This window comes from Silene latifolia, chromosome 9 (genome assembly GCF_048544455.1).
Source record: "Silene latifolia isolate original U9 population chromosome 9, ASM4854445v1, whole genome shotgun sequence".
Classification (NCBI taxonomy): domain Eukaryota; kingdom Viridiplantae; phylum Streptophyta; class Magnoliopsida; order Caryophyllales; family Caryophyllaceae; genus Silene; species Silene latifolia.
In genome coordinates, this window is record NC_133534.1 from 10,523,627 (window position 1) to 10,550,762 (window position 27,136).

The 27,136-nt window shown below is 35.6% G+C and overlaps 1 long non-coding RNA gene across 4 annotated transcripts; it reads left to right on the plus strand.

Annotated features, from left to right (window-relative positions):
* Positions 1 to 20,553: 20,553 nt before the first annotated feature.
* LOC141599078 (uncharacterized) lies at positions 20,554 to 25,854 on the plus strand. 4 transcript variants are annotated; one of them, XR_012523710.1, is made up of 5 exons: positions 20,554 to 20,879; positions 21,301 to 21,409; positions 22,125 to 22,231; positions 23,222 to 23,571; positions 25,579 to 25,854. It is a non-coding gene; the product is annotated as an uncharacterized LOC141599078 (long non-coding RNA). The 4 variants fall into 4 exon arrangements; XR_012523709.1 differs by lacking the exon at positions 22,125 to 22,231 and having other exon boundaries at positions 20,559 to 20,879; positions 25,579 to 25,851; XR_012523708.1 differs by lacking the exons at positions 20,554 to 20,879; positions 21,301 to 21,409 and having other exon boundaries at positions 21,812 to 22,231; positions 25,579 to 25,852.
* Positions 25,855 to 27,136: the final 1,282 nt, after the last annotated feature.

Genomic DNA, 27,136 nt, shown 5'->3' on the forward strand with positions numbered 1-27,136 from the left:
TTCGTGGAGTTGTTGCGGAGGTGGGTGGTGGAGAGGAGGGTGACAAATCGAAAACCGGTTTCGCGGTTGTGTTGTTGTTGTATTCGTGGAGTTGTTGCGGTGGTGGAGGGAGGAGGAAGGCGGGTGGCGGAGAGGAGTGTGGTCGTGGAGAGGAGGGTGACGAGGGGAAGGTGCAGGCGAGTTTCGTGGTTTGTGGTGGCAGGCGAGTTTGGTGGTGGCGAGGGGAAGGCCGGTTGTGGATGCGGGTGTTGGTGGGTCCAGTGGTGACGACGTGAAGGGTGGTTCGTGGCAGGTGATGGCAGTTGTGGGGTGGTTCGTGGTGGTGGAAGGGTGGTGGTGGAAGGTTGGTGTTGTCGATGAAGTTGTTGTGTTTGTTTTTTTTTTTGTTTTTTTTGTTTTTTGTTTTTATTTTATTTTGGTTTGGGGTTTTTTTTTAGAGAATGAGAGAGAATGGGATGAGAGAAATGAGGGAAAATGAATAATAAGGAAGTGAGTAGGGAGATTAGAATGGGGAAGGAGTTATACAGCATTAGGAAGAGTTATGGAGGGAGATTTATTCATTGAGATGTAATCTCATCCCTCCATTCCCTTCATCCAAGAGCCCTTATAAGGACTTAGGAACTCAATATATATGGTGGACTTACTAGAACCCTTCTCTCTCTCTCTCTCTCTCTCTCTCTCTCTCTCTCTCTCTCTCTCTATAAGGCCAAAAGATATATTGAGTCCATAAGTTCTATTATGAGCCATTGGATAGAGGGAGATGGAGGGATGAGATCAACCCCAAAAAAGTGTGTTTATAAGCTAATCTCACCATCTCTCTCCTCCTTCACTAATCCACTCTAATTAATCACTAATTTACTATATATTTGTTTTCCACTCATCCATTTCTCTTTCATCTTACACAATTCATTTCTCTCTTCTCTCAAACTCTAAAAAAAAAACCAAATAAATAAAAAAAACCCAAAAATCCAAATAAATAAAAAACCCAAAAAATCCAAAAACTCAAATAAATCATTCATTCCTCTCTTCCTCATTCACCACCACCCACCACCACCCCACCCGACACCAACTAACCACCCACCACCCCCCGCCGCCGCCCCCACCGCCGCTGATGCGTTTTTTTTTTTTTTTTTTTCAACTCGTTTTTTTTTTTTTTCGTTTTGTGTTAATTTGTATGTTTTGAGTTGTTTTTTCCATTCATTATTTTTTTTGTCTTTTATTTTATTTTAGTTGTCTTTTATTTTGTTAGTTCTCATTTATTATTCATTTTCTTAAATCTCTTTTTGGTATACGTTTTTTTTAAGATTTCGTGACTAAAGTTATACAAAAATTGGACTAAAGTTATACAAAAAATTGGACTAAAGTTATACAAAAAATGAACCAAAGTTATACAAAAATGGACCAAAGTTATACAAAAATGGACCAGAGTTATACAAAAATGCACCAGAGTTATACAAAAATGCACCAGAGTTATACAAAAATGCACCAAAGTTATACAAAAATGGACTAAAGTTATAACTCTGGTCTATTTTTGTATAACTTTGGTTCATTTTTGTATAACTTTGGTTCATTTTTGTATAACTTTAGTCCAATTTTTTGTATAACCTTGGTTCATTTTTGTATAACTTTAGTCCATTGTTGTATCACTTTAGTCCAATTTTTGTATAACTTTAGTCTTTTTTTGTATAACTTTGGTCTATTTTTGTATAACTTCAGTCTTTTTTTGTATAACTTTAGTCCATATTTGTATAACTTTAGTCCATTTTTGTATAACTTTGGTCCATTTTTGTATAACTTTGGTTCATTTTTGTATAACTCTAGTTCATTTTTGTATAACTTTAGTCCAATTTTTTGTATAACTTTAGTCCAATTTTTGTATAACTTTAGTCTTTTTTTGTATAACTTTAGTCTTTTTTTGTACATTTTATGACTAAAGTTATACATTTTATGACTAAAGTTATACATTTTATGACCAAAGATATTGACAATATCATTTAAATTAATAAAATACTTCGTCGACAACGCTCATTCTACATCGTAAAACGAACCCAAATAATGACAATGCCAACTAGAAGATACATGTGTCCTATCATCATCGGGTGTTTGTCGGGTTCTCTATAAATTCCAATATCGACGGATACGAGTATCTACAGAGCCCCCACTTTGACTGAGGCTTGGACAAGGCGAAAGTCAAAGTATACCCCAGGTCTCTCTCGACCCGAGGATTCTGCGGGTCGTTTATAGTCCATTAGACTTGCGTATATAAGCTCGCCAGCCATAAGAAGGGATCATACCTGAAACTTCGTCGGGGATTAACTCTTGCTTCTGTTGCGTCAAATTATCGTCGTTGGTCGTCGACCCATAAAATTGCATATATGGTGGGTTCAGCCTTATCCTTAGGCGCCTACGTATCCGTTTCTGACGGAATCAAACCTGCGTCGTAGTTCGGCAACTGCTGACACTTGCCCAAACTTTATCATCTGCTGGCGTTTGTCCAAAATTCATCATCTGTTGATACTTGCCCAAAGCTTATCATCTGCTGGCAGGTGCCCAAATGGGACGGGACTTTCCGAGGAGGTTGCCGCCGCTTTCATCATTTGCTTTCAGCTAAGGAATTCTTCCATTTCTTACTCTTGTAATTGAATTGAATTCTTGGTGGATGTCATCCTTTACATCTTGATAATGGTCTCTGAAGCCAACGGCTTCAAAGCCCCCAGTTTGTGATGGCTCTAAAGTCGAAGACTTTAGAGCCCCCAGTTGAAGCATATCCTGCTATATTTGAAACATAGAAAATGTACAAGCAATAATCATCACATAGACACATTTGGATCATCGATCTTAAAAATTGGATCATTTAAAAGATTGGGTCAACGACCCGAAAATTGAATTTGAAAATTTTGAATAATTGGGCCATCGACCCGAATTTTGAATTTGGACATCACTTAGCATGTTGGGCCATCGACCCGAGTTTTGAAGTTGAAGTGTTGGAATGCTGGGTCGTCGACCTGAAATCAAATTTGAAATACTGGGTCATTGACCCGAAATTTGAATCATGTTGAAAATTTTGAATAATTGGGCCATCGACCCAAATTTTGAATTTGAAAAGAATCACTTGGATGTTTGGCCATCGACCCGAAATTTGAATCATGTTGAAAATTTTGAATAATTGGGCCATCGACCCAAATTTTGAATTTGAAAAGAATCACTTGGATGTTTGGCCATCGACCCGAAATTTGAATTTGAAACGAATCATTTGGATGTTGGGCCATCGACCCGAAATTTGAATTTGAAACGAATCATTTGGATGTTGGGCCATCGACCCGAAATTTGAATTTGAAACGAATCATTTGGATGTTGGGCCATCGACCCGAAATTTGAATTTGAAACGAATCATTTGGATGTTGGGTCGTCGACCCAAAATTTGATTTTGAACTTTGAGATTTGAACCATCTGTCCATAATTCGCAAAAGAGGTTTTTGAAATTTTGAAATCCTGAAATTTTTGGCATTTTGAAATCGAACCTTGATGGGTGAGCACGAAATACGACTCAGACACTTTGTATGACCCGTAAATAACGTGGGCGTAGCCCGCTACCGTAAAACAAAAAGGGAAATAAAACCGTAAGTGTGCACGAATTTTAATTCAATTATTGACTTGTTGGGGGTAGAGATGTAAATTGGCCATTCTGGTGCCAAAAGATGGCAAATGGGAATCACAAGGTCGTCGGACTTGGGACGGAGATATCGTATGGCATGGGCGTGCTCCCGAGGGCACATGGGAATCAAGATCACTTGGCATTGACAAGGTGGACTAAACTCACAGAGCAGCAACGTTGGCTTCGCCCAGACACTAAACACAGACTGATTTTTTGAGAATACTTAGACATCACACATCACTCTTGTCGGGAACATTCTGTCCCTCTTCTTCTCGCCTCCTTTCTTTTCAGCGAGTTTCATCATTTCTTGCCACCGCCTTCTTTGTTTTCAGCGGGCTTTTACTATTTTTTCTTCCACGCCTTCTTTCTTTTCAGCGGGTTTTTCATATTTTCTGTTCCCAACACAAACCCACATCTGTGTGACTCAACATCGTTGCCTAAACCGTTAGATAAAGCTCATTCCGAGACTTGACATTACTCATCTGAACCTATATCCTTATCCTAGCCTACATCGAGTGCTAAGACCGACTCAAACAAAGGTGGCTTCATTTGGACTTGGTTAAGACCCGTAAGAAACCGACAAGATGACAACTTGGTTGATGAGTGGATTGAATCCCTTATTCTGAAGGACTGCCTACGTATTCGCGTGGAGCGAAATCAAATCCGACTTAGTTCGATCAAGGTGCATAAACATGGCATTTTGATTGTGTGTACACACTCGAAGGTTTCACCTAAGGTATCATGTCGTATCCCATTCTAGCCTGTAAGGTACCGTTAAATCCCGTGTCTAGGGTTGGTACAAAAGGTTGTGGTTCTTTGGGATGTGGAGCTTGGTAACAAAAGGCTTGAATAGTGGACCGTCATTCTGAAGGTTCGTTTTGTGGTGTTAAGGCCAAGGGCTATGGCTTATAACGTGGTTGGAAATGGTGTCTCAGGTTTGATGAAACCCGAGTGCAAATGGGTTGGGAATCGATGTGGGTTCAAATTTCCATGTCTGGATCCTACAGGCGCGGGTGTACTAACACAAGCTGACTGATTCTCAGAATCCCTAACTATTCCCTTGAAACTGTCTCGAGAACGATTTAGGGGTATAGAGGTTACTACTTACGCTTTTGGGCTTCGCCCATTGAACTTCAACTATGGGTACTTGACTGACTTCTGGCTTCCGTAACTTCGACATTCAACCAAAAGTGTTCTGCAATAACTTCAACTTCAACATCTTTTTTCTTTTTTTCTTTTTCTTTCATCATTTTTATTTTTTCTTTTTTTCATTTTTTTTTTCATTTTTCTCTTTTTCTCTTTTTCTCTTTTTTCTCTTTTTTCTCTTTTTTTCATTCTTTTTGAAAAAATGGTCTTCTACTCACTCTCCTAGTCACAAACGGATACACCTTGAAAACATGGCTTCGCCAACTAATTTGGGTTAGAATTAACAATTCCTTGTTAGAACGGCTTGGTTTCTTCTCTCTTTGAGAGAGGATGATTTATGGGGAAAAGGCTTACCTTCCGTCATCGATATGGGAAACAAGAAGCTAGTACGGGTTCGTCATAGAATCATCTAAAAGCTTGTCATAAGCATTGGTTCTGATGGAGGTTTTCTACCGCCAGACATGGAATAGGTAAAGGAATCAAACACGGGATCCTAGTGCACCTTACATTTTGAAACATGACATATTTCTACCCCAGGGATGCCTTTGAGTGTGTTGTGCATTTTATCATGCTTTCAGAATGATTGGGGATTGAAAACAAGACATATTTGGAAACGAAACTGCAACTTTTATTGGAATGACAAATGCTTAACAGACTCGAAGGAACGATTCCTAGGACACATCCTAGGTCATCGCGGAACAAATGACTCAACTTCAGGAAAAGAAAGTCCTAGACTCGACTCGACTAAGATAAGAAAACAGATCCTGACTCATAATTTCAAATCTGGTCATGAGCTTTCCCTTGTTCAGCAGTCAACTTAGATGCTCGGCTCTTGTCCTTGGTCCCTTCGATGGTCTGCCTCCATCCCGAGGTAGTCCTCTGAGGATCTACGCAATTGATGAAGGTTGGTGAATCGAATTGTCTTTTATTAACTTCGTTAACGAGAGGAGTACATTCTAAATCAAGACTCCCGACTTGAATTTCATTCTTCGGGTTTGGAAAGAATTCAAAGCAATCCACAAATATTTTTTCGATAAACACCCCTTTCAAGTGACATGGGCGGATAAGATGGGAATAATCGACATTGTCTTCGACAGAAACAAAGTTGGCGTGATCGCCAAATGGATTCGTGATGTTATTGGGTTTAACAGTTGGGATCGGGAGTGTTCCATTCTCAATCATGTCTTGGATTTCGTGCTTCAGTCGATAGCACCTTTCAGTATCATGGCCTTTCCCTTGATGAAAGGCACAGTAGGCATTTGGTTTATACCATTTACCTTGTTGATCAGCGGGAGGGTCCGGAGTTGGACCAATAGGCTTCAGCTTTCCTTGGGCTATGAGCCTTTGGAGAGCTTATGTATAAGTGCATCCGATATCGGTGAATGCCCTAGGTGTTTGGCGCTGCGACTTCTTCGATTGCCCTTCTAAGAGATTGACGGCTTCATCAATATGGGTCATTGCTGGGGCCTTGGCCTTAGACGATGAGGCCCCTTGGTACCCTTTCGGCTTTTCAGCCTCTGCCCTTATGACATCATCTTCTACCTTTATCCCGATTCTTATCAATTCTTTGAAAGAGCCAAAATTCTGGTATTTCAGAGCATTGCGGTAAATAGGTCGTAAATTCTTTACGAACTTATTGAAGGAAACGTAGATTCATATACATTAAAACATAGTCTTATATGTCAAATTTATTTGTCATAAATTAAAACGGATCTTATGCATGCAAACAATAATATAAAATAGAGGAGAAATCATGTCCTTACATATTGAATTTCGGCTATTTGGGCACAAGAGAGATCACCTTTCTCTTCTTGTTCTTGAGCTTATTCCAATGGAAGAACAAAGATCTAAGAGTAAGATCTCTCCCTAAATATTATACCCAAGACTTAACACTTAATCTAATTAATATTATAGGTACTAGTATAATATTAATCTTAGTAGAAAATTGAACCAAAATAATGTATAGCACTTGAATTATTTCGGTTTTGATGAGAGATAAAAGAGAGGATTTTATTTCTCTAGAACTTATGTTTTGGATGAGTGAAGTGGAATGAATATGATACACTAGCTTTTAGTATATTATTTGGTAAAATTATAGAGAAAAACAAAAACAATTGTCTTCCCCAAAACCGTGTAAGAGAGGGCTATTGGGGAGCCAATGCATGAAAAATTTGTTCTTGACAAGAACAATAGGCTTGCATGCCTAGACTTCCATTTTTCATCATTGTGTTTTATCAACTAAATAAAACAATTAACTAGCTTAATTCTCCCCAATTTTTCGGCACTTTACATAATATGGATCCCATATTATTTTTGTCAATTGTCAACATGTTACATGTTACATGTCACATATATTTGTTATGTATTTTTAACATATTAAAAATCAACGTATTAATAAAAATACGTCACATACAAAATTGACTTAGTAATTTCATAATTACTTATGCCAAAATATTTTACCAATTTATAAATTTCAACTGATTGAATTTATAATAATTCATTCATCTTAATTGTTACATTTAAACAATTTATTTCATCCGAGTAATTATACAATTTAATTACTCAGACCGTATCTCATTTAATCACATTTCAATTTGATACGTAAATTTTACTTCCAAAATCGTCTGTCAATTTTCAAGTAATTTAATCAACTCGCAACGTTATACGATTAATTAAATAATCAATTAAGTGTATTGCCCTTTAGGTATGACCTAGGGGGTCAACTGATCACCACCGTCACACGACAGTAATGTCAAACTCTAGTCAGCCAATCATTACCGATATATGTTGACCAGTTGACAGTAACAAAATTACTTCCCAATTGTATTCTTAAAATGAGATTTAATAATGATATTTAAATCATGTGATCGCACTATTGTTGAGGACACATTTCCCAACAATCTCCCACTTGTCCTCGACAAGTGTGCGTCACCAATTCTCTTGTCCTATTACTATCTCCCACTCAATGCAAGGTGTCTTTCAGGTCGTACTTGCAAGTGATCATATCGAGAGTGGTTTCCTCGATCTGGAGAATAACTGATTGACCGGATTTATCCACTCTGGATACCTTCCGAGCGTGGCCACGCATTTCCAGTTCATTACTCCTCGAGTGGCCTTGAGATATTGTTTTAACCCTGACAAGGGGATGGACAATTCCTATCGCACTCATTCCCTTCGACTAGCCACAGCCATCATAACCCAAAATATGCCCATTTGACCCCATTTACGAAGGTCGTAGTAACACAAATCAAAGTTAATCTGAAACTGAGCCATCTTAGGAGAATAATCTTTAGTCAAAAGAATCGACTCATTTGAATACTATAGCAGCTCTCGCCACGACCAGGCTATATAAATTTGCCAGAACTCTATAAGCGGTCATTAGGCCCGACAAAAAGTTCCTAACAGTCTGCCTATGTGATCGACTAGTCATCTCACATGACTCTATGGCACTTGAACTTGCCATCAATCGCATCACACTCTAGTCACTTCGAGACGTCACCTCATACAAGTGACTATGGGCGAATACAATGTTAATCCGTGTTCACTTTAACGGGGTTCAATTGTCACTACAACCCGTTTGGATGTAACAAAGTATAAAAGGAGTTTTTAAAGAAAAACTCGAACGACAAATGCGATTATCACATATGAATAGTCAATGCCTGATTACTATTTCATATTCTATAATCTAATTTGATCTTGCATGTAGTTGTTCATTTCAATTCAATTGAAATGACATGACTCATCATGTTTAGCCTATGAGAAGGCTTTGGTTAGTAGGTTTTATCAACTTCTTGTACCTTACTCAACTTTACTACACACTCGTTTTCCTTTGTAATGTATACATTTGCATCACAAAACTTTCTGAGTACGTGTCGAGATCCAATCAAGACATAGGCCCTGTTAGCCTAAGAATAGCTCCCACTGTTTTCTCAGTGTGTGGGACTCATCCTCTTGCACATCTCATGATTGCAAGCGTACTCAATTTCCGTTATTAATATCTCTCATTGTTCTTTATTGCCTAGAACGATTCTAGAAAATCTACTTCTTAATTATCATAGCCACTATGGTATCTTAACCATCCTAATGTGTTTTGATTATGGTTTTGTCGGAAACCATGCGCAACCTCAATTGTCAATTGTCACTTGTGTAACACCCTTACACAAAATTGCATCATAAACACTTTGCTTTACTTCCTTAATGCTTCTGCAAGCACTTAAGGGTAATCTTTATATACTAGGTAAAGATTACTTAAATTCGATTTTGAAAACAATTCATCATACTCAAAGTATATGAAGTGTTGTACATCATTACTCATTTAATTGATCCGGCAGCGGAAGCAAATGGAATCAATCAAATATGTTCAATTTAATTGAACTAGTCATGAATCTTATCAACATAAGACTTCTTACTGACGCTAATATCATGTGGATTTATCTTCATAAATCCGGATATTCAAGATGTATTATAATACTCCAAAAGTCTTAAATCATTCTCAATGATCAATATGTCATCCACATATTGGACTAATTAAAATATCTGTAACTCCCACTAAACTTCATGTATAAACACAACTTCTCGACTTATCGAGAAATGTTTTATCACATGATCAAAATGTTGATTCTAACTCATTGATGTCCTACTTAAGACCCTCTCTTAAGTTTCACATTATCTTAGGATTGCAAGAATCTTCAAAACTCAAGACATGTATTGAATACATTCCTTCTAATTGAAGAAGTGAGTTTTAGATTCACTCGCTATGTATTTCATAATAATGAAACACAATCCCTAAGAAGATCCAAATAGACTTAAGCATTTTAATTGGTGTAAAAACCCTTTGCAACCAATCAACCTTGAAATTTCTCTTTATTAGTGCAAAACCCTTTGCAACTAATCAAGCCTTGAAATCTCTCTTTATTAGTGCAAAACCCTTTGCAACTAATCAAGCCTTTTAATTTCGGATTTTCATGGCTCTAAGCCTTATATTGAGTTGTGACTTAAACACTCTTATGTAAGTCAAATGTTCATTACTTTCTAGAAGTAATTAATTTGAATCAAACGATTTCTTTGTAAGTTATAAGCTTTTTACTTTCTTAAAAGTAGCATGAATCCATCATTTTCAACAATTTGACGAATTTAACCTCCTAGGTTTTAAAGAAACAACATCTTACACAAAATGTCTCATGTAGCCAAGAAAGACCAGTTTCTTGCGACATAACATTCTTTTTGTGGCTCTTGAATAAATTCTCCCACTCTGTCTTCTAGAAATAAACTTGTATTTTAGAAAGACAGCTTCACGAGCCGCAAACCCGTCGTACTCGTGATAATTGAAAAGGGAAAAAATGAGCATCTGTTTCTTGTGAAAACTTACAAACATGGTACCATTACCATTTCATATCTCATATGATTCGTTTTAGTGGAAAAATAATTTAGACAAAAATGATAAAATCCCCAAAAGGATCAAGTAACTCAAAGTAACTTGATTGAAATCCAAACCATATCGAATAGCGTTTGATTTCTTATCTAATCACACATTATTCCATAATGCGTGCTAAGAGAGATTAACTTGTGATACTATATCACATTTCCTTTGGCTTATATCAAAGTCTTCACTTTGATAATCCCATCACGACTAAATCGTGATTCCTTGAACTCTTTAAACTTCTTCAAAGATTTCTCAATTTACCTTATTAAGTGAACACACTAGTGTCAACTTAAATTGTTGGTAAAAGAAAATGATCAACCTATTTTGGATCAATGATTTACAATCTCGATCTTCTTTTTCAAACAAAAGGCACGAGACATCTTGCTTTGAATACAAGATACGCATATACCATTAACAATCTAATGGTTTCAAGAGTACTCGATAACTCTTTGCATTCATCATTCCAAAATTTAAGGTTTAATCTTGGGTTACCAATTTGAATCTTACATCATCTACATGATATATCATTCTAGTTTGGTTTAGAATATAATCACCTTGATAATGGGCTTGCCATACATCAAATCGTGGTGTATAGGGTCACAAAAGTGAAACCTCTTTTGTATCTTAACAAGTTTATATTCTTATTTAGAGTTTATGTACTTAATAGTCACAATTAAGTACAACTCCAAACCCAAAAACTAGATTGAGTACACAATTACTCTATCTCTCGATATTGTTGTTGCTAGTCGTCATATTCTAATCATCCTATGTATCAAACATAATGATGAAAACCTCCACTGGTTTCTAATATTGACGAAGTGGTACTAGCAAAATTTATGTTTAATCAAATAAACATTTTTAAAGAAGAAGGTCCCATTTGATGTCCCACAACTAACTTGTTGATTCTTCAATAATTTGGGGTAGTTTCCTTTCTTGTGTCCAACATTTTAAGACAATGGAAACTTTATCGGTCGGGATTGATAGGTTAAGTATCGTCATTCTCAACAACTTTACCTTTGACATTACCTTGTATCAATTCCATTATTATCTTTACTTCTTGAACCTCGTTCTCATCTTAACGGTTTAAGAGAATGCTCCCACTCATTTCAATGAGTCTTTGCTTTGAGAAGCAAAATTGAATTTATGAAGATTACTCTTCATTTGTTCGTTTTAGTCTTAAAAACTTTCATTGAAGTGGTTGCGTTATTTTGGTCAATTACGAATTCTGACAAAACTAATTACCAAAACAATTTATCGCTTCAAGGTACTTAATTCACTTAAGTATATGAACAACAATCCATTGTAAGTAGAAGTGTTAGTCAAGAATCAAAAACCTGTTTGATAATGAATAACTTTAATCTATACTCTTTACAAGAGATCCTTAGCAATGGTTCATTCGAGGTCTTTAGAAGAAAATTCATATTTTGTCTTTAGTTACGATGTTTTAATGGAGATTTGAATCAAAATCGAAATGATATCGTATATGAATTGTGGTAAAGAAATAGAACATATAAAAACAACGGAATAGTGGAAAACTTAACATTTATCGTTTTATTAATACTTGTAAACAAGTATAGCATTTACATAGTGACCTCTACCCAACTATGATAAATGATTCCAAGATCCAAATTCATATTAACTTGGGCACGGGGTAGCCGATGAAACCCTTATCAATATAACTCGGTGGATTAACTCTTTAATCGATTCTACTTTTAGAACTCTCGGTCGATAAAATTACTCTAATATTTATCTATAGCCCAAAACACATCAACAAGGGCACGGGGTAGCCGATGAAACCCTCATCAATTACTTTTGTTGAGTTCAATCCAAATTTCGAATAAATGTGTCCATTATCCAAACCCACATTAACTTAGGCACGGGGTAGCCGATGAAACCCTCATCAACATGAATTCGGTGGATTAACATTTATCACCCACTTCCCCTACGTAACAAGGTTTGTACCCCGGGGTAGCCGAGTGCACTCCCTCGCGAAATAGGTTTTCATGGTTTCTACTATTTGGTAAGGCTATGTCTCAATTGATTGTTTTAGCGAGAGGTCATGTCAATTTATTATCTATCACGTTTTAAGTGAACTAAAGCGGTGAACTACGATAATTCTAATTGACACGGTCGATAAACTCGATAAAATGACAATGCATGTTTAGTTATGGCGATTTAGCAATGCATGTGACATAAAATAAAATGCAAGCATAAAAGAATAAATAAATCCTAGTATGGCCTTTCCTAAAATAGAAAAACTCTTTAACTATTACATATTCGGAAACCAACTCCATTGGTCCCTTGAACTTCGGTTGTGGCACGCATCTCGAGGTAACACCGTCTTTATGTATCGCCATTCTTGAAGAAATCCGTCTTTGGGAACTCCAGAATGATTAAAATTACATAATAAATTACATAATTTCCTATTATACATTTGTAACTAAAATAAAATAAATCTATTAAATTACAAAACGGTGATACGAGATCACAATAAAATTACAACCGAATCGATATTCCCATACATTTCGGGAAATACCAATTAAAAATCTAAGGCCATACTAAGTAAAAATACATAATTCAAAATTACATAAATTAAAATTATGACAATCATAAGAAAAATGCAGCATTATAATATGTATGAACATGCTCAATTTTTATGCTAAATCGCCTTTAAATTGCCAATATCGTATATTACTCGGTTTTTACGGATTTGCGTGATTTCAACATTTTATAATCACAAAAATACATAAACTCATATTTATGCATAAGTTAATTACCCTAACCTCTTAGGACTCAAAATTTAGTCTTCACTAATAATTTGACCATAATTAACCCATATCTTATAAAATTGTTCATAAATGGACCAAAAATTACAAAAATAAGCTATTAAACTTCAAATAAGTCACAAAACTTCAAATAAATTCAAAATTTGAAATTTAAATTCATGAACATTCTGGAAAAATACCATGACACTCATAATGTTCAAAATCTTAGGTTTAAAAATTTGAAATTTTTAGGAAAAACAATGTTGCGGTTTATCGATTTTAATAAAATAATCATAAAAACATGGAAAAATTATTTTCATTAACTTTTCAATTTTAGATCTGAAAAAAATAATAAAATGCACCATTAGACGTTTTTCCTAAGTCATAGAATATGTTTTATTAATTTTCAACTAATAATGTCACTATTTATGCCATTTTTCTTCAAAAATTCATAAATCATGCTAAAAGACTTCTTTATAGCCAATTATTTTACACACATCTTGTAAAATTGCATGTGACAACATATTAATTTTCCATGACCAGATTCGAAATTTAACTCATATTAACCTATTTTTCACTTTAAATCCGAATTAAAATTGAAAAATCCATTTTTCGAGCATAACAAGTCCTAAAATTATGAAAATTTACAGGTTATCTCAAAATAATATATGTAACAACATATCCAAAAACCAAGTGAAAATTCGAAGTATAGCTAATTTTCGACCAAAAATGACATTTTTACTCATAAAATCACATTTAAATGTCATTATTATTAAATATGAACAATAAAAATCCGAAAAATTAACCAAAAATCCCAAAACACTTTAGGACCAGAAATATTAACATGCATGTAATGATTTCGTGATATATCATAATAACACAAATTTTACAAGTTTTATTTTGTTATTCTTATAACTCGGAAAAACTTTTAACCAATTTGCATGCAAACAACCGTGGCTCATGATACCGATTGAAGGAAACGTAGATTCATATACATTAAAACATAGTCTTATATGTCAAATTTATTTGTCATAAATTAAAACGGATCTTATGCATGCAAACAATAATATAAAATAGAGGAGAAATCATGTCCTTACATATTGAATTTCGGCTATTTGGGCACAAGAGAGATCACCTTTCTCTTCTTGTTCTTGAGCTTATTCCAATGGAAGAACAAAGATCTAAGAGTAAGATCTCTCCCTAAATATTATACCCAAGACTTAACACTTAATCTAATTAATATTATAGGTACTAGTATAATATTAATCTTAGTAGAAAATTGAACCAAAATAATGTATAACACTTGAATTATTTCGGTTTTGATGAGAGATAAAAGAGAGGATTTTATTTCTCTAGAACTTATGTTTTGGATGAGTGAAGTGGAATGAATATGATACACTAGCTTTTAGTATATTATTTGGTAAAATTATAGAGAAAAACAAAAACAATTGTCTTCCCCAAAACCGTGTAAGAGAGGGCTATTGGGGAGCCAATGCATGAAAAATTTGTTCTTCACAAGAACAATAGGCTTGCATGCCTAGACTTCCATTTTTCATCATTGTGTTTTATCAACTAAATAAAACAATTAACTAGCTTAATTCTCCCCAATTTTTCGGCACTTTACATAATATGGATCCCATATTATTTTTGTCAATTGTCAACATGTTACATGTTACATGTCACATATATTTGTTATGTATTTTTAACATATTAAAAATCAACGTATTAATAAAAATACGTCACATACAAAATTGACTTAGTAATTTCATAATTACTTATGCCAAAATATTTTACCAATTTATAAATTTCAACTGATTGAATTTATAATAATTCATTCATCTTAATTGTTACATTTAAACAATTTATTTCATCCGAGTAATTATACAATTTAATTACTCAGACCGTATCTCATTTAATCACATTTCAATTTGATACGTAAATTTTACTTCCAAAATCGTCTGTCAATTTTCAAGTAATTTAATCAACTCGCAACGTTATACGATTAATTAAATAATCAATTAAGTGTATTGCCCTTTAGGTATGACCTAGGGGGTCAACTGATCACCACCGTCACACGACAGTAATGTCAAACTCTAGTCAGCCAATCATTACCGATATATGTTGACCAGTTGACAGTAACAAAATTACTTCCCAATTGTATTCTTAAAATGAGATTTAATAATGATATTTAAATCATGTGATCGCACTATTGTTGAGGACACATTTCCCAACACTTATCTACCATTTCAACTTCATCAGGCTTCTTGGCTAACTTCACGCTTTCAGCGCGCCATCTTGCAAGGAATTCAGTAAAGCCTTCTTTGTCTTTCTGTGTCATCACCTCTAATGTTCTTATATTGGTCTGAATCTCGACATTGTCAGCATAGTGCTTACAAAACTCCACCGTGATATCTTCGAAGGTAGGGAAGTTCTTGAGGTCCAGATTATAGAACCACGCCTTCGAGTGTTCATCCAGAGATTGAGCCCAAAACCCGCTCCAAATACCACCTAAACCCGTGCCCATTAACCCTAACCCATACCCTAGTATCCTACCCATATTACCTTAGCTTAACCACCAAGAAAACCCCTCTCAAACCCTCACAAAAGCTGCTGGACAAGGCCCTCGAGAACTTGGTCCGCGGGATCCACACTAGGCATAATCGACTCGAGGTTCCTTCGAATCGAATCAAGGCAAATTAGAGTCGCCACCAAGTTTTATGGGAACTTGGAACCGTTCAAGTCAACTTTACACCTTTCATCGAAAAGCATAAAGTCAATCGACTACGAGTGATTAAAGATAAAGACTTGTACCCTATATCACTCGATTTGAATGACTCTCGTAATCCAATGGTATTTAGACGGATCCACAAACCATAGATCTTGAGTAAGGGGTGAGGGTACGTGTTAAGAAGCCCATAAGGACACCTAACCCCGCCCGTCAATAACGGCCTCTACTAAGTCAAGTGTCGGAGTTCAAACAAGGTCATAGCTACTACGATATATGATATGCAAACAACGTTTTAAACCCTAACATGTGACAACCATTTCTATGTCGTTTTAGATGCAACTAAACTAACTTCGTCAAAGTTGTAATTTAGCATGTGGGTTGATTAATCTAACAACATACAAAACAAAGCAAACAAGGCTTAAGGGGGAATGGGGGAGCCGTGGGATCTACCTATTACAAACCAGGCATTTCATGCCGACACAACAATAAATTAAAGATACAACTCCATCTAAATACAATCGCTATATACGACACCATACACGACACATGGCCATTCGGCCTAGGAAAACGTGCACAAAGGGGTGACTCACGGCCTACATGACTCACGGCCTTGGGTCACTCCTCGTAATGCGTGCTTTCACTTAATCTCATCGAATTAGACATTGGGCCACGCTCCAAAGCCTGCATTAGCATAAATCGGGCCATGTTGCTTTAAACAACATGCGATTTACTAAGCTCTTACTTGCATTGGGGCACAACCGTCTAACTAAACAAGACTAAGGTTTTTTAGAAATCGTTTGACTCGATAAAGGAGAACTAATTACAAACAAATTACAAAACGCGACTCGATAAACACAAATTGATTACAAGATACAAACAATGAGACTAAGATGAAAAAACGAGAAAAGGGATACAAAAGACACGGCCAAACACGACCCCATACGCGGCTATCCTAGTTCCTAGGTTAGATTCATTAGGTTAGATGGATTTGCAAAGCGATACGGAAAATACATTAGAAATCGATGACAAAACGAGGTCAGAAGGCTTCGCCTAAAACCGGGTGTTCTACACGGCCTAAGGGGTCAAATTAGGTCAAGTTCGCTAATTAAATTAACTCATCGAGTGTTAATAAGAAGGTGCTAATCACGCACTTTTATACTAGCGAGAAATTAGGTGAAAGAGAGAGAGATGCATTCAATTAAGTTACAGAATTGTTAGTTGATTTTTAAAGCTACGTCGATGTACCCTAACGTGTCTAATTAGGTTATTAAAATGATCTAATGTCATCTAAACGAGTTATATGTTAACAATCAGAGGTCAAACTAACATGTGAATGGTCATAAGGTGGGTCGAATCATACGAGAGAAGAGAGGGGTCAAAAGCGAAGAACGAAGTCAGAAATCGTTTTATTAATGCCCTACCTTGAACACGAGGATATGTAAATGAGACGGGGGTGTACGACCGACTGATGTAGCAGTTTCTTTCCCATCTCAAGTCAACGCGGGTGTTCATGGTGGTACTTTAACTCATACTCGGACTAAACTAGTTTCGTAGTTAATTTAAACGATAAATAAAACAATAAACGGAATAAAACGAAACAATAAAAGAACAAACATAAAAAAACGAAATAAAAGGGAGAAAGAGGAGGATTTGATGCACCCTCAACCTACATGTATCGTTGACACCGTCTTGGGTCGTAATCGATGGTAGATTTTATCTCGAGAGGCCGTCGTCGACGAAGAAACAAAGCAAACAACACGTTTTTATCGAATCTGGACAGCAACTTTCAAACAGCGATTTCTCTCTCGTTTCACGGTAAAAATTCGATTTAAAAGATGTTTTGAAAACTAGAAAGAGAGGAGAACAGAGATCTTAAAACAATCCCTGCTCGTTTTGAATTATTGGGCACGAAAAACGAGCACAAACAGAACTGGACAGACAGGAAAAAGCCGCGAAAACAGAGTGTATAACACTCTGTTTTTCGAGGGAATTCGTGTACTCTCAAGGGCAATTTGGCTCGTAAATATTTGTCTAATGTGTAGATGAATGTTGTATGGTTAATTTGGAACAAGAAACTCGAATTTTGATGGAGGTTTGATGGAGGAACGAATTGTTTTTCGAAGAGGACACAAACTGTTTCAGTTTGTATATCGGTTTTGTTTAGGGTTTTTGGGAGGCAATTAGGGTTTGTTTCTGGAGTTTAAAGCTTGTAAGTGAAGGTAATATGTATGTAGAACTTAGAGGACTGAATGTATGGCAAAGGGGGGGTATTTATAAGGAGTTAAGGTAGGGTTTTTGAGGGCAACAAGCAATCGGGCTCCTTCACGCATAGCTGCTGTCCAGCAGCTTTTGTGAGGGTTTGAGAGGGGTTTTCTTGGTGGTTAAGCTAATATAATATGGGTAGGATACTAGGGTATGGGTTAGGGTTAATGGGCCTGGGTTTGGTAGCTGTTTGGAGCGGGTTTTGGGCTCGGGATTTGGCACGCAAAACAGGGGGGGCTGCTTGTGTTGCGGGCTGTTTGTGGAGTATTTGGGACGGGAATTGGATGGGTTTTGTGGTGTTCTTGGTGCTGGGTTGTTGTAGGTAATGTGGAGCATGGGTTGGTGGTGATGGGTTGCGGGTTTGGACCAAGTTGAGTCGGTTTAGAAGGGCTTTCGATGGGCTATACAAACACGGGTAAAGGAAGGAATTGGGCTGTGTTGGGGAGTGTTTAGGACGAGATTTGGGTGTGGACATGGGGGTTCGAACTGGGGTTGAATGGGTAGAGGCCTAGGTTGGTTAGTGTACTCGAGATTCGTGCCAATTCGTAAAGAAAACGGGCTCAAAAACCGAGCTATAATGGAGCTCCAAAACGTGTGATCAAAACGAGTTTTCAACTTTCAAAATCGATCTTTCAAATCAATTAACACATTAAAATAAATGATTTTTCAAATCAAATACACTCATAAAATGATTTTTCAAATCAACTATTTATTTTATTTTCAATAAAATAAACTTGAGAAAATAAATTCAAATTAAAGTAAAATGAATTCACTTTAATAAAACACTAATTTAAATATCATTTAAATTAATAAAATACTTCGTCGACAACGCTCATTCTACATCGTAAAACGAACCCAAATAATGACAATGCCAACTAGAAGATACATGTGTCCTATCATCATCGGGTGTTTGTCGGGTTCTCTATAAATTCCAATATCGACGGATACGGGTATCTACAACTTTAATCCATTAAGAGTGTAACTTTAGCCCTTTGATAGTGTAACTTTAGTCCATTGAGAGTATAACTTTAGTCCTTGAGAGGGTACTCTTAATAGAAAAAAGTGTAATTTTAATAGATAAAAGTATAATTTTAATAGATAAAAGTGTAATTTTAATTGAGAAAAGTGTAACTTTAATAATAGAGAAAAATATAATTTTAACAGAAAAAAGTGTAATTTAATAGAAAAAAGTGTAATTTTACAATCTGTTAGTTACAAGTATTTATATACAAATCTGTCTAACTAACTTGGAAGAACAAAATATCTAGATATTATTTTTAGTCAAAGGTCCTACGTACTCAGTAGACCATAACAGAATTCTGTTATGCTGACTAATGTGTGACTCATCATAACAGAATCTGTTATGGTGACTCAGATATGACTCATCATAACAGACTCATGACAACCTGTCAACTATACTCTAGACTCTACTAGGTTAACATCTATGTTATGAGCATAGTAGCGTAGGGTAGTGTCAGCAGTAGGCTAATGTCAGCAGTATGCATTAGTATGTACATCATCAATATCTCCAATATATACAATAGCCGCTTAGGTTTGATTTTTTGATCTGGAGGTTTGGTTCTTTAGATAAATTAGTTTGGTGGGTATTGGGAGTAGGTCTTGTTTAGCTTATTCTTCTTGTTTATCGGAAATTGTATATTGTCGATGGATATGGTGTCAAGATTGAAGAATTACACTTTTTTGGGTTCTCTAAAAGACGTAGACTCAAGAGAAATAGCAACAAATACCAGCATATTGTTTGTTAGATAGCATTGTAGGTACTGGCGAATGGTTCTCTTTATCATATTGCTGATCTTTTAGATCTTGTTGGTACTTTACGTCACACCGCACCCAAGGGATGATCGGTTTTAAGCTTAGGCATAGATCGATTCACATATATACTGAAGCTCATTTCCCCTTTTTCAGTTTTAGATTTGCAATGTCATTTATGGATTATTATGTTTGCTCCTATTGCTCAGTTTAGGGTTTCTTTTCTCGGTTTGTTTTGCAATCAGATTCATTTAATCACATCTTCTTCGAAACTTAGTTTTGCAAATATATTTCTGGATTTCTCATTTTCTCCTATTGCTCAGTTTATTTTTTTTCTTGTTTCAATTCGTTTTGCGATTTTATATCTGGGTTTATGTTTTTTCCTTTTGCGATTTTAGCTTATTTTGTTTTGGGTGACGCTGCTGATTTGGATGATGGCGGTGGAAACAACCAGATATTTTGCCATTCTGTTTCTCTCTATTGTACTACTTTGGGTGTAATTAGGGTTTTGCTTTACCTTGATTATCACTATTGTGCTTTAACACTACTGTTTTGATTGGCGGGTTTTGATTGTGTTTCTCAATTTCCATTTTCAGCTTTGTTTCCTGGGGTTTTTTGTTTACTATTCCATCTTTGTATTTCCGTCTCAACCGAAAAGCCTGCCAGCCAATCAGTTGAAGCCAGGCAGACTCCTGCAATTCCTGTCGGGGTTAATAGACCCTTAAACAACTATCATCATGCTGATGGTCAGAACACTGGCAATTTCATCACGGTATGACCACAACTAAAATAATTACGGTTTTTTTTCGTGCTTTTTAATTACTATAATAATTACGGCTTCGGCTTCCATCATTTTGGATCATTTATTTTTTGCTATTATTTCCTACTTATCCGGCCTATTTGTTTGATTAGGCTAAAAGGGTTACAATAATTGATGAATGAGATTGAATAACTAATCAATATCAAGCAATTTATAGAATCATATCAAGCAATTCAATGAGGATGAGATAAGGATAAGAATAAGAATGAAGATGAGATAAAGATAAGAGAAGCAATTTAGAGAATGAAGATGAGATAAGGATAAGAAAAGAGCGATGAAGAAACGAAGAGAGACCACGGATTTATGCGATGGTATGTCTTCTTAATTCCTGATTGTGTCAATTTGGTATCATAAATTTTGATTTCTATTAACAATGGACTTCACCCATAGTTATATTCATCTTCTATACACCACGGGAGGTTATGATTTGATATTCGCCCAACAATAAATTGGTAACTTCAAAATCAAATTGAAATTCTCCTTTAGTCTTCCGAGTTATACTGAGTTATACAGCCGCTTGATTGTGTTAATTTGTTTACGTATTTCCATTATCGTTTTTCCATATATACTACTGTTGCTGGTAATGAGGCTATAAATCCTACTTTTCCGTTGACTTTTCTTCTGTTTCCTATCAATTTGTCTCTTTTTTGGCTCTAATGGATTCAAACTGGCACCTTGATGTCAAGTGTGTATCTTCTAACCTCATTATATCTATTCCGTTATCTTGTGCAGCCAGGGAGTGATTTTGGTATTTGGCTAATCCATTTACTAATGTTTCATCAATGTTGATTGACGGTAAGGAAATTGGTGATGATGTTGAGCTTAGGAACTTATGTATCAGGTATTTCTAATCACGAATTTCTTACCCTTTGGGTTGGTTTTATGTGTAGCAAATTTAATTTTGTTCACATAAATTGAGGTTTAAGTACCTAAGTTATAAAATAGATAATTAGATCCATAAGTCATTCTTTTGTATTACGAATTCTTGATTAAGACCGTTTCACGTTACGACAACACTACAATCGATTTAAATAACAATAAAATGAAAGACGGGTTTTGAGAGGTATTAGTTTAAGACGGTCTTAAGCAAGACCTACTGCTTTTATACATTGTTGATATCATAGCTGATAAAACTTCCAAGTTGCTCCTCCATATCTATTTACTATGTACATGATACGAAGGTTTAAAAGGAAACGGTGAGTCAATTGACTCAATTATGATGATATAAACATTTGTTCACCATTAAATAGTGCCTATTCTCGCATGTAATTAAGGATTCATCTATCTTTGGGTTGTCATATATCTCACTTACATAACAAATAACAGCATTAACTTTATTAATGTCTTTATGCGTGGGATAGCGAGTGGCATTGTTTGTGGCTGATTTGACACTGCATGTGCATCGCTTTAATATACACAGTTTGGACTGTGGCTAAATAGATATTGACCCTCAAGCAAGCTCAACTTTTTAAATTATGTCAAAAAAAAGGTGGAGCTTATTTGAATTTGAATTTCTGGCAAAGGTATCAAGGTCTGATCTCTGGACCTTGATTCAGGTTCTAGGGAGCAGTATGAGCTCTCTGAGGCCCACAACTTATGGAATGATGATAAGAGTTATTACTTGAAGTTCCGTGGTGGGTTGTGTGGTTCTGACTTGATTCATGTAAACTTCTGTTCGAATAGTATTTTGTGGGTTCGTTTTTTAAATGGTGCCTATTTTGTGGGTGTTTCACAGTTCAACGGCGTACTTTTATCCGTCTATTTAGTTTTATCAATGATGATGGTCAAAGATGATGAATGCGGTGGTTGTGCTGGTGGTGCGAAAGATCCCGCTTTAGTTTAATCTACAAGTGCGTAGAACTCCTTATTTTCTTGATGACATATCTAATATTTTGTAGGGGAATTACATTAGGCATGTGGCCTGTTCGTTTGATATTTGTTTTCAAGTTGAGGAAGAGTACTGGATGAGGCAATTAATTTATATCATTGTCGGTTTTGTGAGGGATGGTGGATGAGGGATTTCTCCGATCAATTAGCCTTTCTTTTTTATTTACGAAAATTGATATGTTCAAGAATTGGCCTTTCTTTTTTATTTACTATGATAATTTGTGGTGTATGGGCCATGGTGTTCATGTATACACCATCTCATGTCTTAATAATTACTTGACCTATACCCCTTCTCATTTACTTGTGATTCAAAATAGTCGTGATAACTGGACTTGGAAACGTTTAGTGTCATTCAAAATAATCCTGATAACTGGACTTTAATTACTTGTGAATTGTGATAGGTTCAGAATTAGACGGATAGGACTTAAGTGAGGAAGTATATATGAAAGGTGTGATTTTTGGGGAGTCCTTGGATCAGTTGTCGGCCTTGTAGAATGTCAGAGGGTTTAGGAGCTTTTTAATATCACGATCACGATTTGCATAAAACTACTCCCTCTGTTCAAATCATTTATTTACCTTTTAAAATAAAAAAAGTTAAACAAATGATTGTGATTTGCGACAAAGGGAGAATAATCTATTGTGATGGTGTATCCTAAGTCCTAACTAAATAACTGGTTACTTCTAGGTATAATAATGTTGTTTATGTGAAGAACTGGAATGAGGTTGTAGTCCATTTAACAGTCATATTGCATGAATTTCTCTCGAGTGTTTGTATGGGGGGCACCTAAAGGCCCTCAGTTGAAAAAGCTAGATAGAGGAGTGAATGTTGTGGTAGCGACCCCTGTTCATTTGAATGATATAGTATAGCCGAACAAGTCAGCTTATATCAGGTTTCTTGCTTGGTGCTTGATGGGGCAGAACAGATGCTGGACATGGGTTTTGAGCCTCAGACTAGGAAATTTGTGAAGAAGCTATCTACTCACTACCGGACTCTTATGTATATTGCAACATGGCCAATGGAGGTTAGGAAAATCGCTGCTGACCTCCTGTCAAATCCTGTTCAAGGTCAACATTGGCAATGCAGATGAACTTGTGGCAAACAAGTCTATTACTCAGGTAACATGTTAATTGTTTCTATTATATTTTTGTTGGAGACGATCACAATTTGAAGAAATTGTGAAGAGCTTATCAGTGCACCAGATTGCATTGGGCACCCTTGCGTGTAAGGACATTTGTAAGTTTTTACAGCTACCGGTTTTAGGGTGTAGAACTTAGTACCTGTTCAAGGTGCAATGCCTTGTGCCAGTTTCCAAGATAACACTATTAACGCCTTCTTAGCAATATCAATATACATGGATTGTACATGGATTTCTAAAATTAAATTTAAACTTTGGTGTACAATCAACTAATACAATCAACTAATAAGAGTAATTAATCGTGTAATACTTGTAAGACGGTTCTTTTATGTATGAAATCACTCAGTTGTTACTAAAAGGACCGTCTCATGCTGTAAGACGGTTTTATTCTATAATTTGTGATTTACCAATCTACCATAGGTGCTTGAAAGATGGGTGGTTGAATTGGTTCTTCTTGGATTGGGTGATGATGGGAGTGTTGTTCATTGTATTCATGTTGAAGTTAGTGGCAGAAGTGGGAATTTTGAGATGTTGGTAGGTTATTTTGATGGTGGTGATTACGTTCCTGAAGGTTAGGCTGTTTTCAATAGAGTTAAACCGCTGGCAGCATAATCACGGGTCCGCGGGTCCAGATTTAGTTGGCTTGTTGTCATAGCCATTTTTTAACAGTTCCTACTGTCACCTCAGTAGTTGTAAGAGTCATCCTGGAAAATCTCACTATTGTCCTCGACACTCCACTTGCTTGTCATTTTTAATAGTATAATCGAAACTCCCATATTGATATAAAGGATACACTAAACCCCTGTTCAAATTTCCCAGAGCAAAGTGTAACTTTTTCGTCGTGTTACAAATGAAAAGATCTGACCTTGTTCTGGGTATGTCATTTCTTGTAATTTTTCGGGTAAAGTTTGGTGTTTTTTGTAGTGTTTGCTGGGTAGTACTAATTTTGAAATTATTGGATATCCTTTTGATTATTCGTATCTGTTTAGTATCTACAATGGTGGTGAATCATCTGAGAGACGACGTGGTAGGTTCAATGGTTAGCCCCGCAAAGGAGGAATGATGTGGAGTACATCGTGACCCACCCTTTTACGGAACCATGGGACCTGGAATTTGGAGAGAGGGAAAAAGTTGGAAGTAAATGTTCAAGGACATCTGAAATGTAGTATAAAGAGTGTAGGAAGAAAAGGTGGACACTCTTTAAGAAATAATAATTCGCGGTAGCTTTACAATGCGTTTGAAGTGAGTATAGACAAAGCTACCGAGATCAGATGTATGTTACTATACGCTTATCGGTCATCTTAACAGCTTTATTCAATCCTAAACCAAGAAAGCTCGCAAACATACCTGGCCATGGACGATGGTACTACCATTGACACTTTGCCAGTAGCAAGGCATGGTTAATATATGCAAAATGATAGCACCACTGTCAGTAGCAAGGACATGCCTTCTACTAACTGTATAAAATATACAGGTGATGAAGTGTTGAATGTCACAAATTGTGGATTTGGACTAACAACCTTTTTAGTTAACTTTCTTTACTTCTTCATTAATCTATCCCTTTTCCCTTTTTCTTCCTCCTCATTGCCATCATTTTTTTTACTTTTAGCATAGGAGCTGCACATACCATTACTGGGGGCAGGGAGGTACCTCAAGGAGCAGGATCCTGCTATAAAGGTTTTATTTTATGATTAACAGCGTGGAGTTTGTATTTTTTCACATCGTTTAAACATTGATCCCTCTCTTCTAAATTAGTTTATAGTTTCAAACATTGTTTTAACATTAACTACATGTCAATTAGTGTCGAGCAAGCTGAGTGCAGTTCTAAGCTCTAAATGGAGAAAAGGCAGGCAGTCACTTGTGTCTCTAGATTCAAATTTTGTTCAATTATGGTTATCTTCCAACTAAATTTCTGGAGTAGTTTGTCTTTATATGGACTATTGAACCTGCTCTTCCCCGGGGTAATGTGATTCTATCCATGTCACAGGTAACCACAAAATGCAAGGTCAGGATAACACTTGAGTTGGAGTTATGACGAGTGACCACGAAAGTCGTCTCTGTCAATAGGAAACATTTAGCCAGTACTACTCTTTCGTTTAGTAGTACAATGGGTATGTATACTGTAATGTTGGGGTTTAAGTGTTGGCCAAATACGAAACTATTTATTAAAGAAACATTCTCAGAGTCATTGTACACGTTTGATATATAATGTGGGTCAAATACCGTAATGTTGGAGTGTTATACATAAGTTGTACCGGTGAATTATAGCTAATTAGATAAAGAGCGAGCATCTAAAGTCATTATCTAATCTTATTTTCGCAAAACAAATATGTAGCCATTATTAACAATTATTTACCTAGTATAAAAGCTAGGTATTTTGAATGCTTCTCATTGGTCCAAACTTTTTAATTTCACAAGCACCCCCACGTTTGCCTCAAACCATTTCATTTACCTCTCTCCTCATTTCACTATTTCCTCCTCCTATTGACAGTGATGATTGGATATTGGAGTAAATGATATGATATTATAATATATGATCATATAATTCAAACAATAAATTAAAAATAACAAATCGTATTAATAAATAATAAATTACAATTCTAAAAGTTCGTCGATAATCGAAAAAGCGATATACAATCACAAAAATAAAATTTCATCATATGTATGCAGGAAAAAAGAATTATTAGTAATAACACTAATAAGGTCTTATTATCACTATAAGATCATTAATTCGTTCTTAAAACCACAACAAAAATAGTAAATCTACATACACGTTTATATTATTTAATGATTAAAAAAATGTATTGATGAAATTTTTAAAATAAAATAAAAAATGAGAAAAAAAATGTAGATCAAAAGATTTTCGCAAAAAAAAAAAGATACTGACAAATCTTTTCAAAATTGAAAAATATACTAGATTATAACAAATAATCAAATAAAGATTATATTAGATCTGTAAAAAATTTGGGAAAAAAAATAAATTGATATAAATTTCTGAAAATCGAAAAATATGCAGTTTGAAATAGATCAAACTAATAAAAGGATTCAGATAAATCTTTGGATCATAGTTACACGAATTTGTTCTTATTATACCAATTAACTCCAGTATTGAGATTAAATTCGGATCTGAAAGGCATTCAACAAAAAAAGTTTTGCGATGAGAATATCGGATTAGGGGATGGTGGGACCGACGGGGACAATGAGGGAGAAAAGGGGTGGCTGAGGCGAGCTGAGGGCTTTGAGAAGGGGAGAAGTGAGTAATAAATAATGGAGTAATTGAATCGGTAAAATGAAATGAGGAAGACAAAAGTGAAAGAAAAATGTGATTAGGGTTGGTTAGATTTTTTACGGAGTATATATATGAGTCCTGGTTTTTCAGCTTAGAATTTTCTATTAATGGGCTGAATATACTCCGTTTTCAGTCTGATTCACTTTATTTACGAAGTAGAGATCAATGGCTTTTCACTTAATTTTACTTCTTATAAGCTATATTTATTTCTGTTCAACTACAGTCCGTTTCAGTTTGATTCAACTTATTACTATCA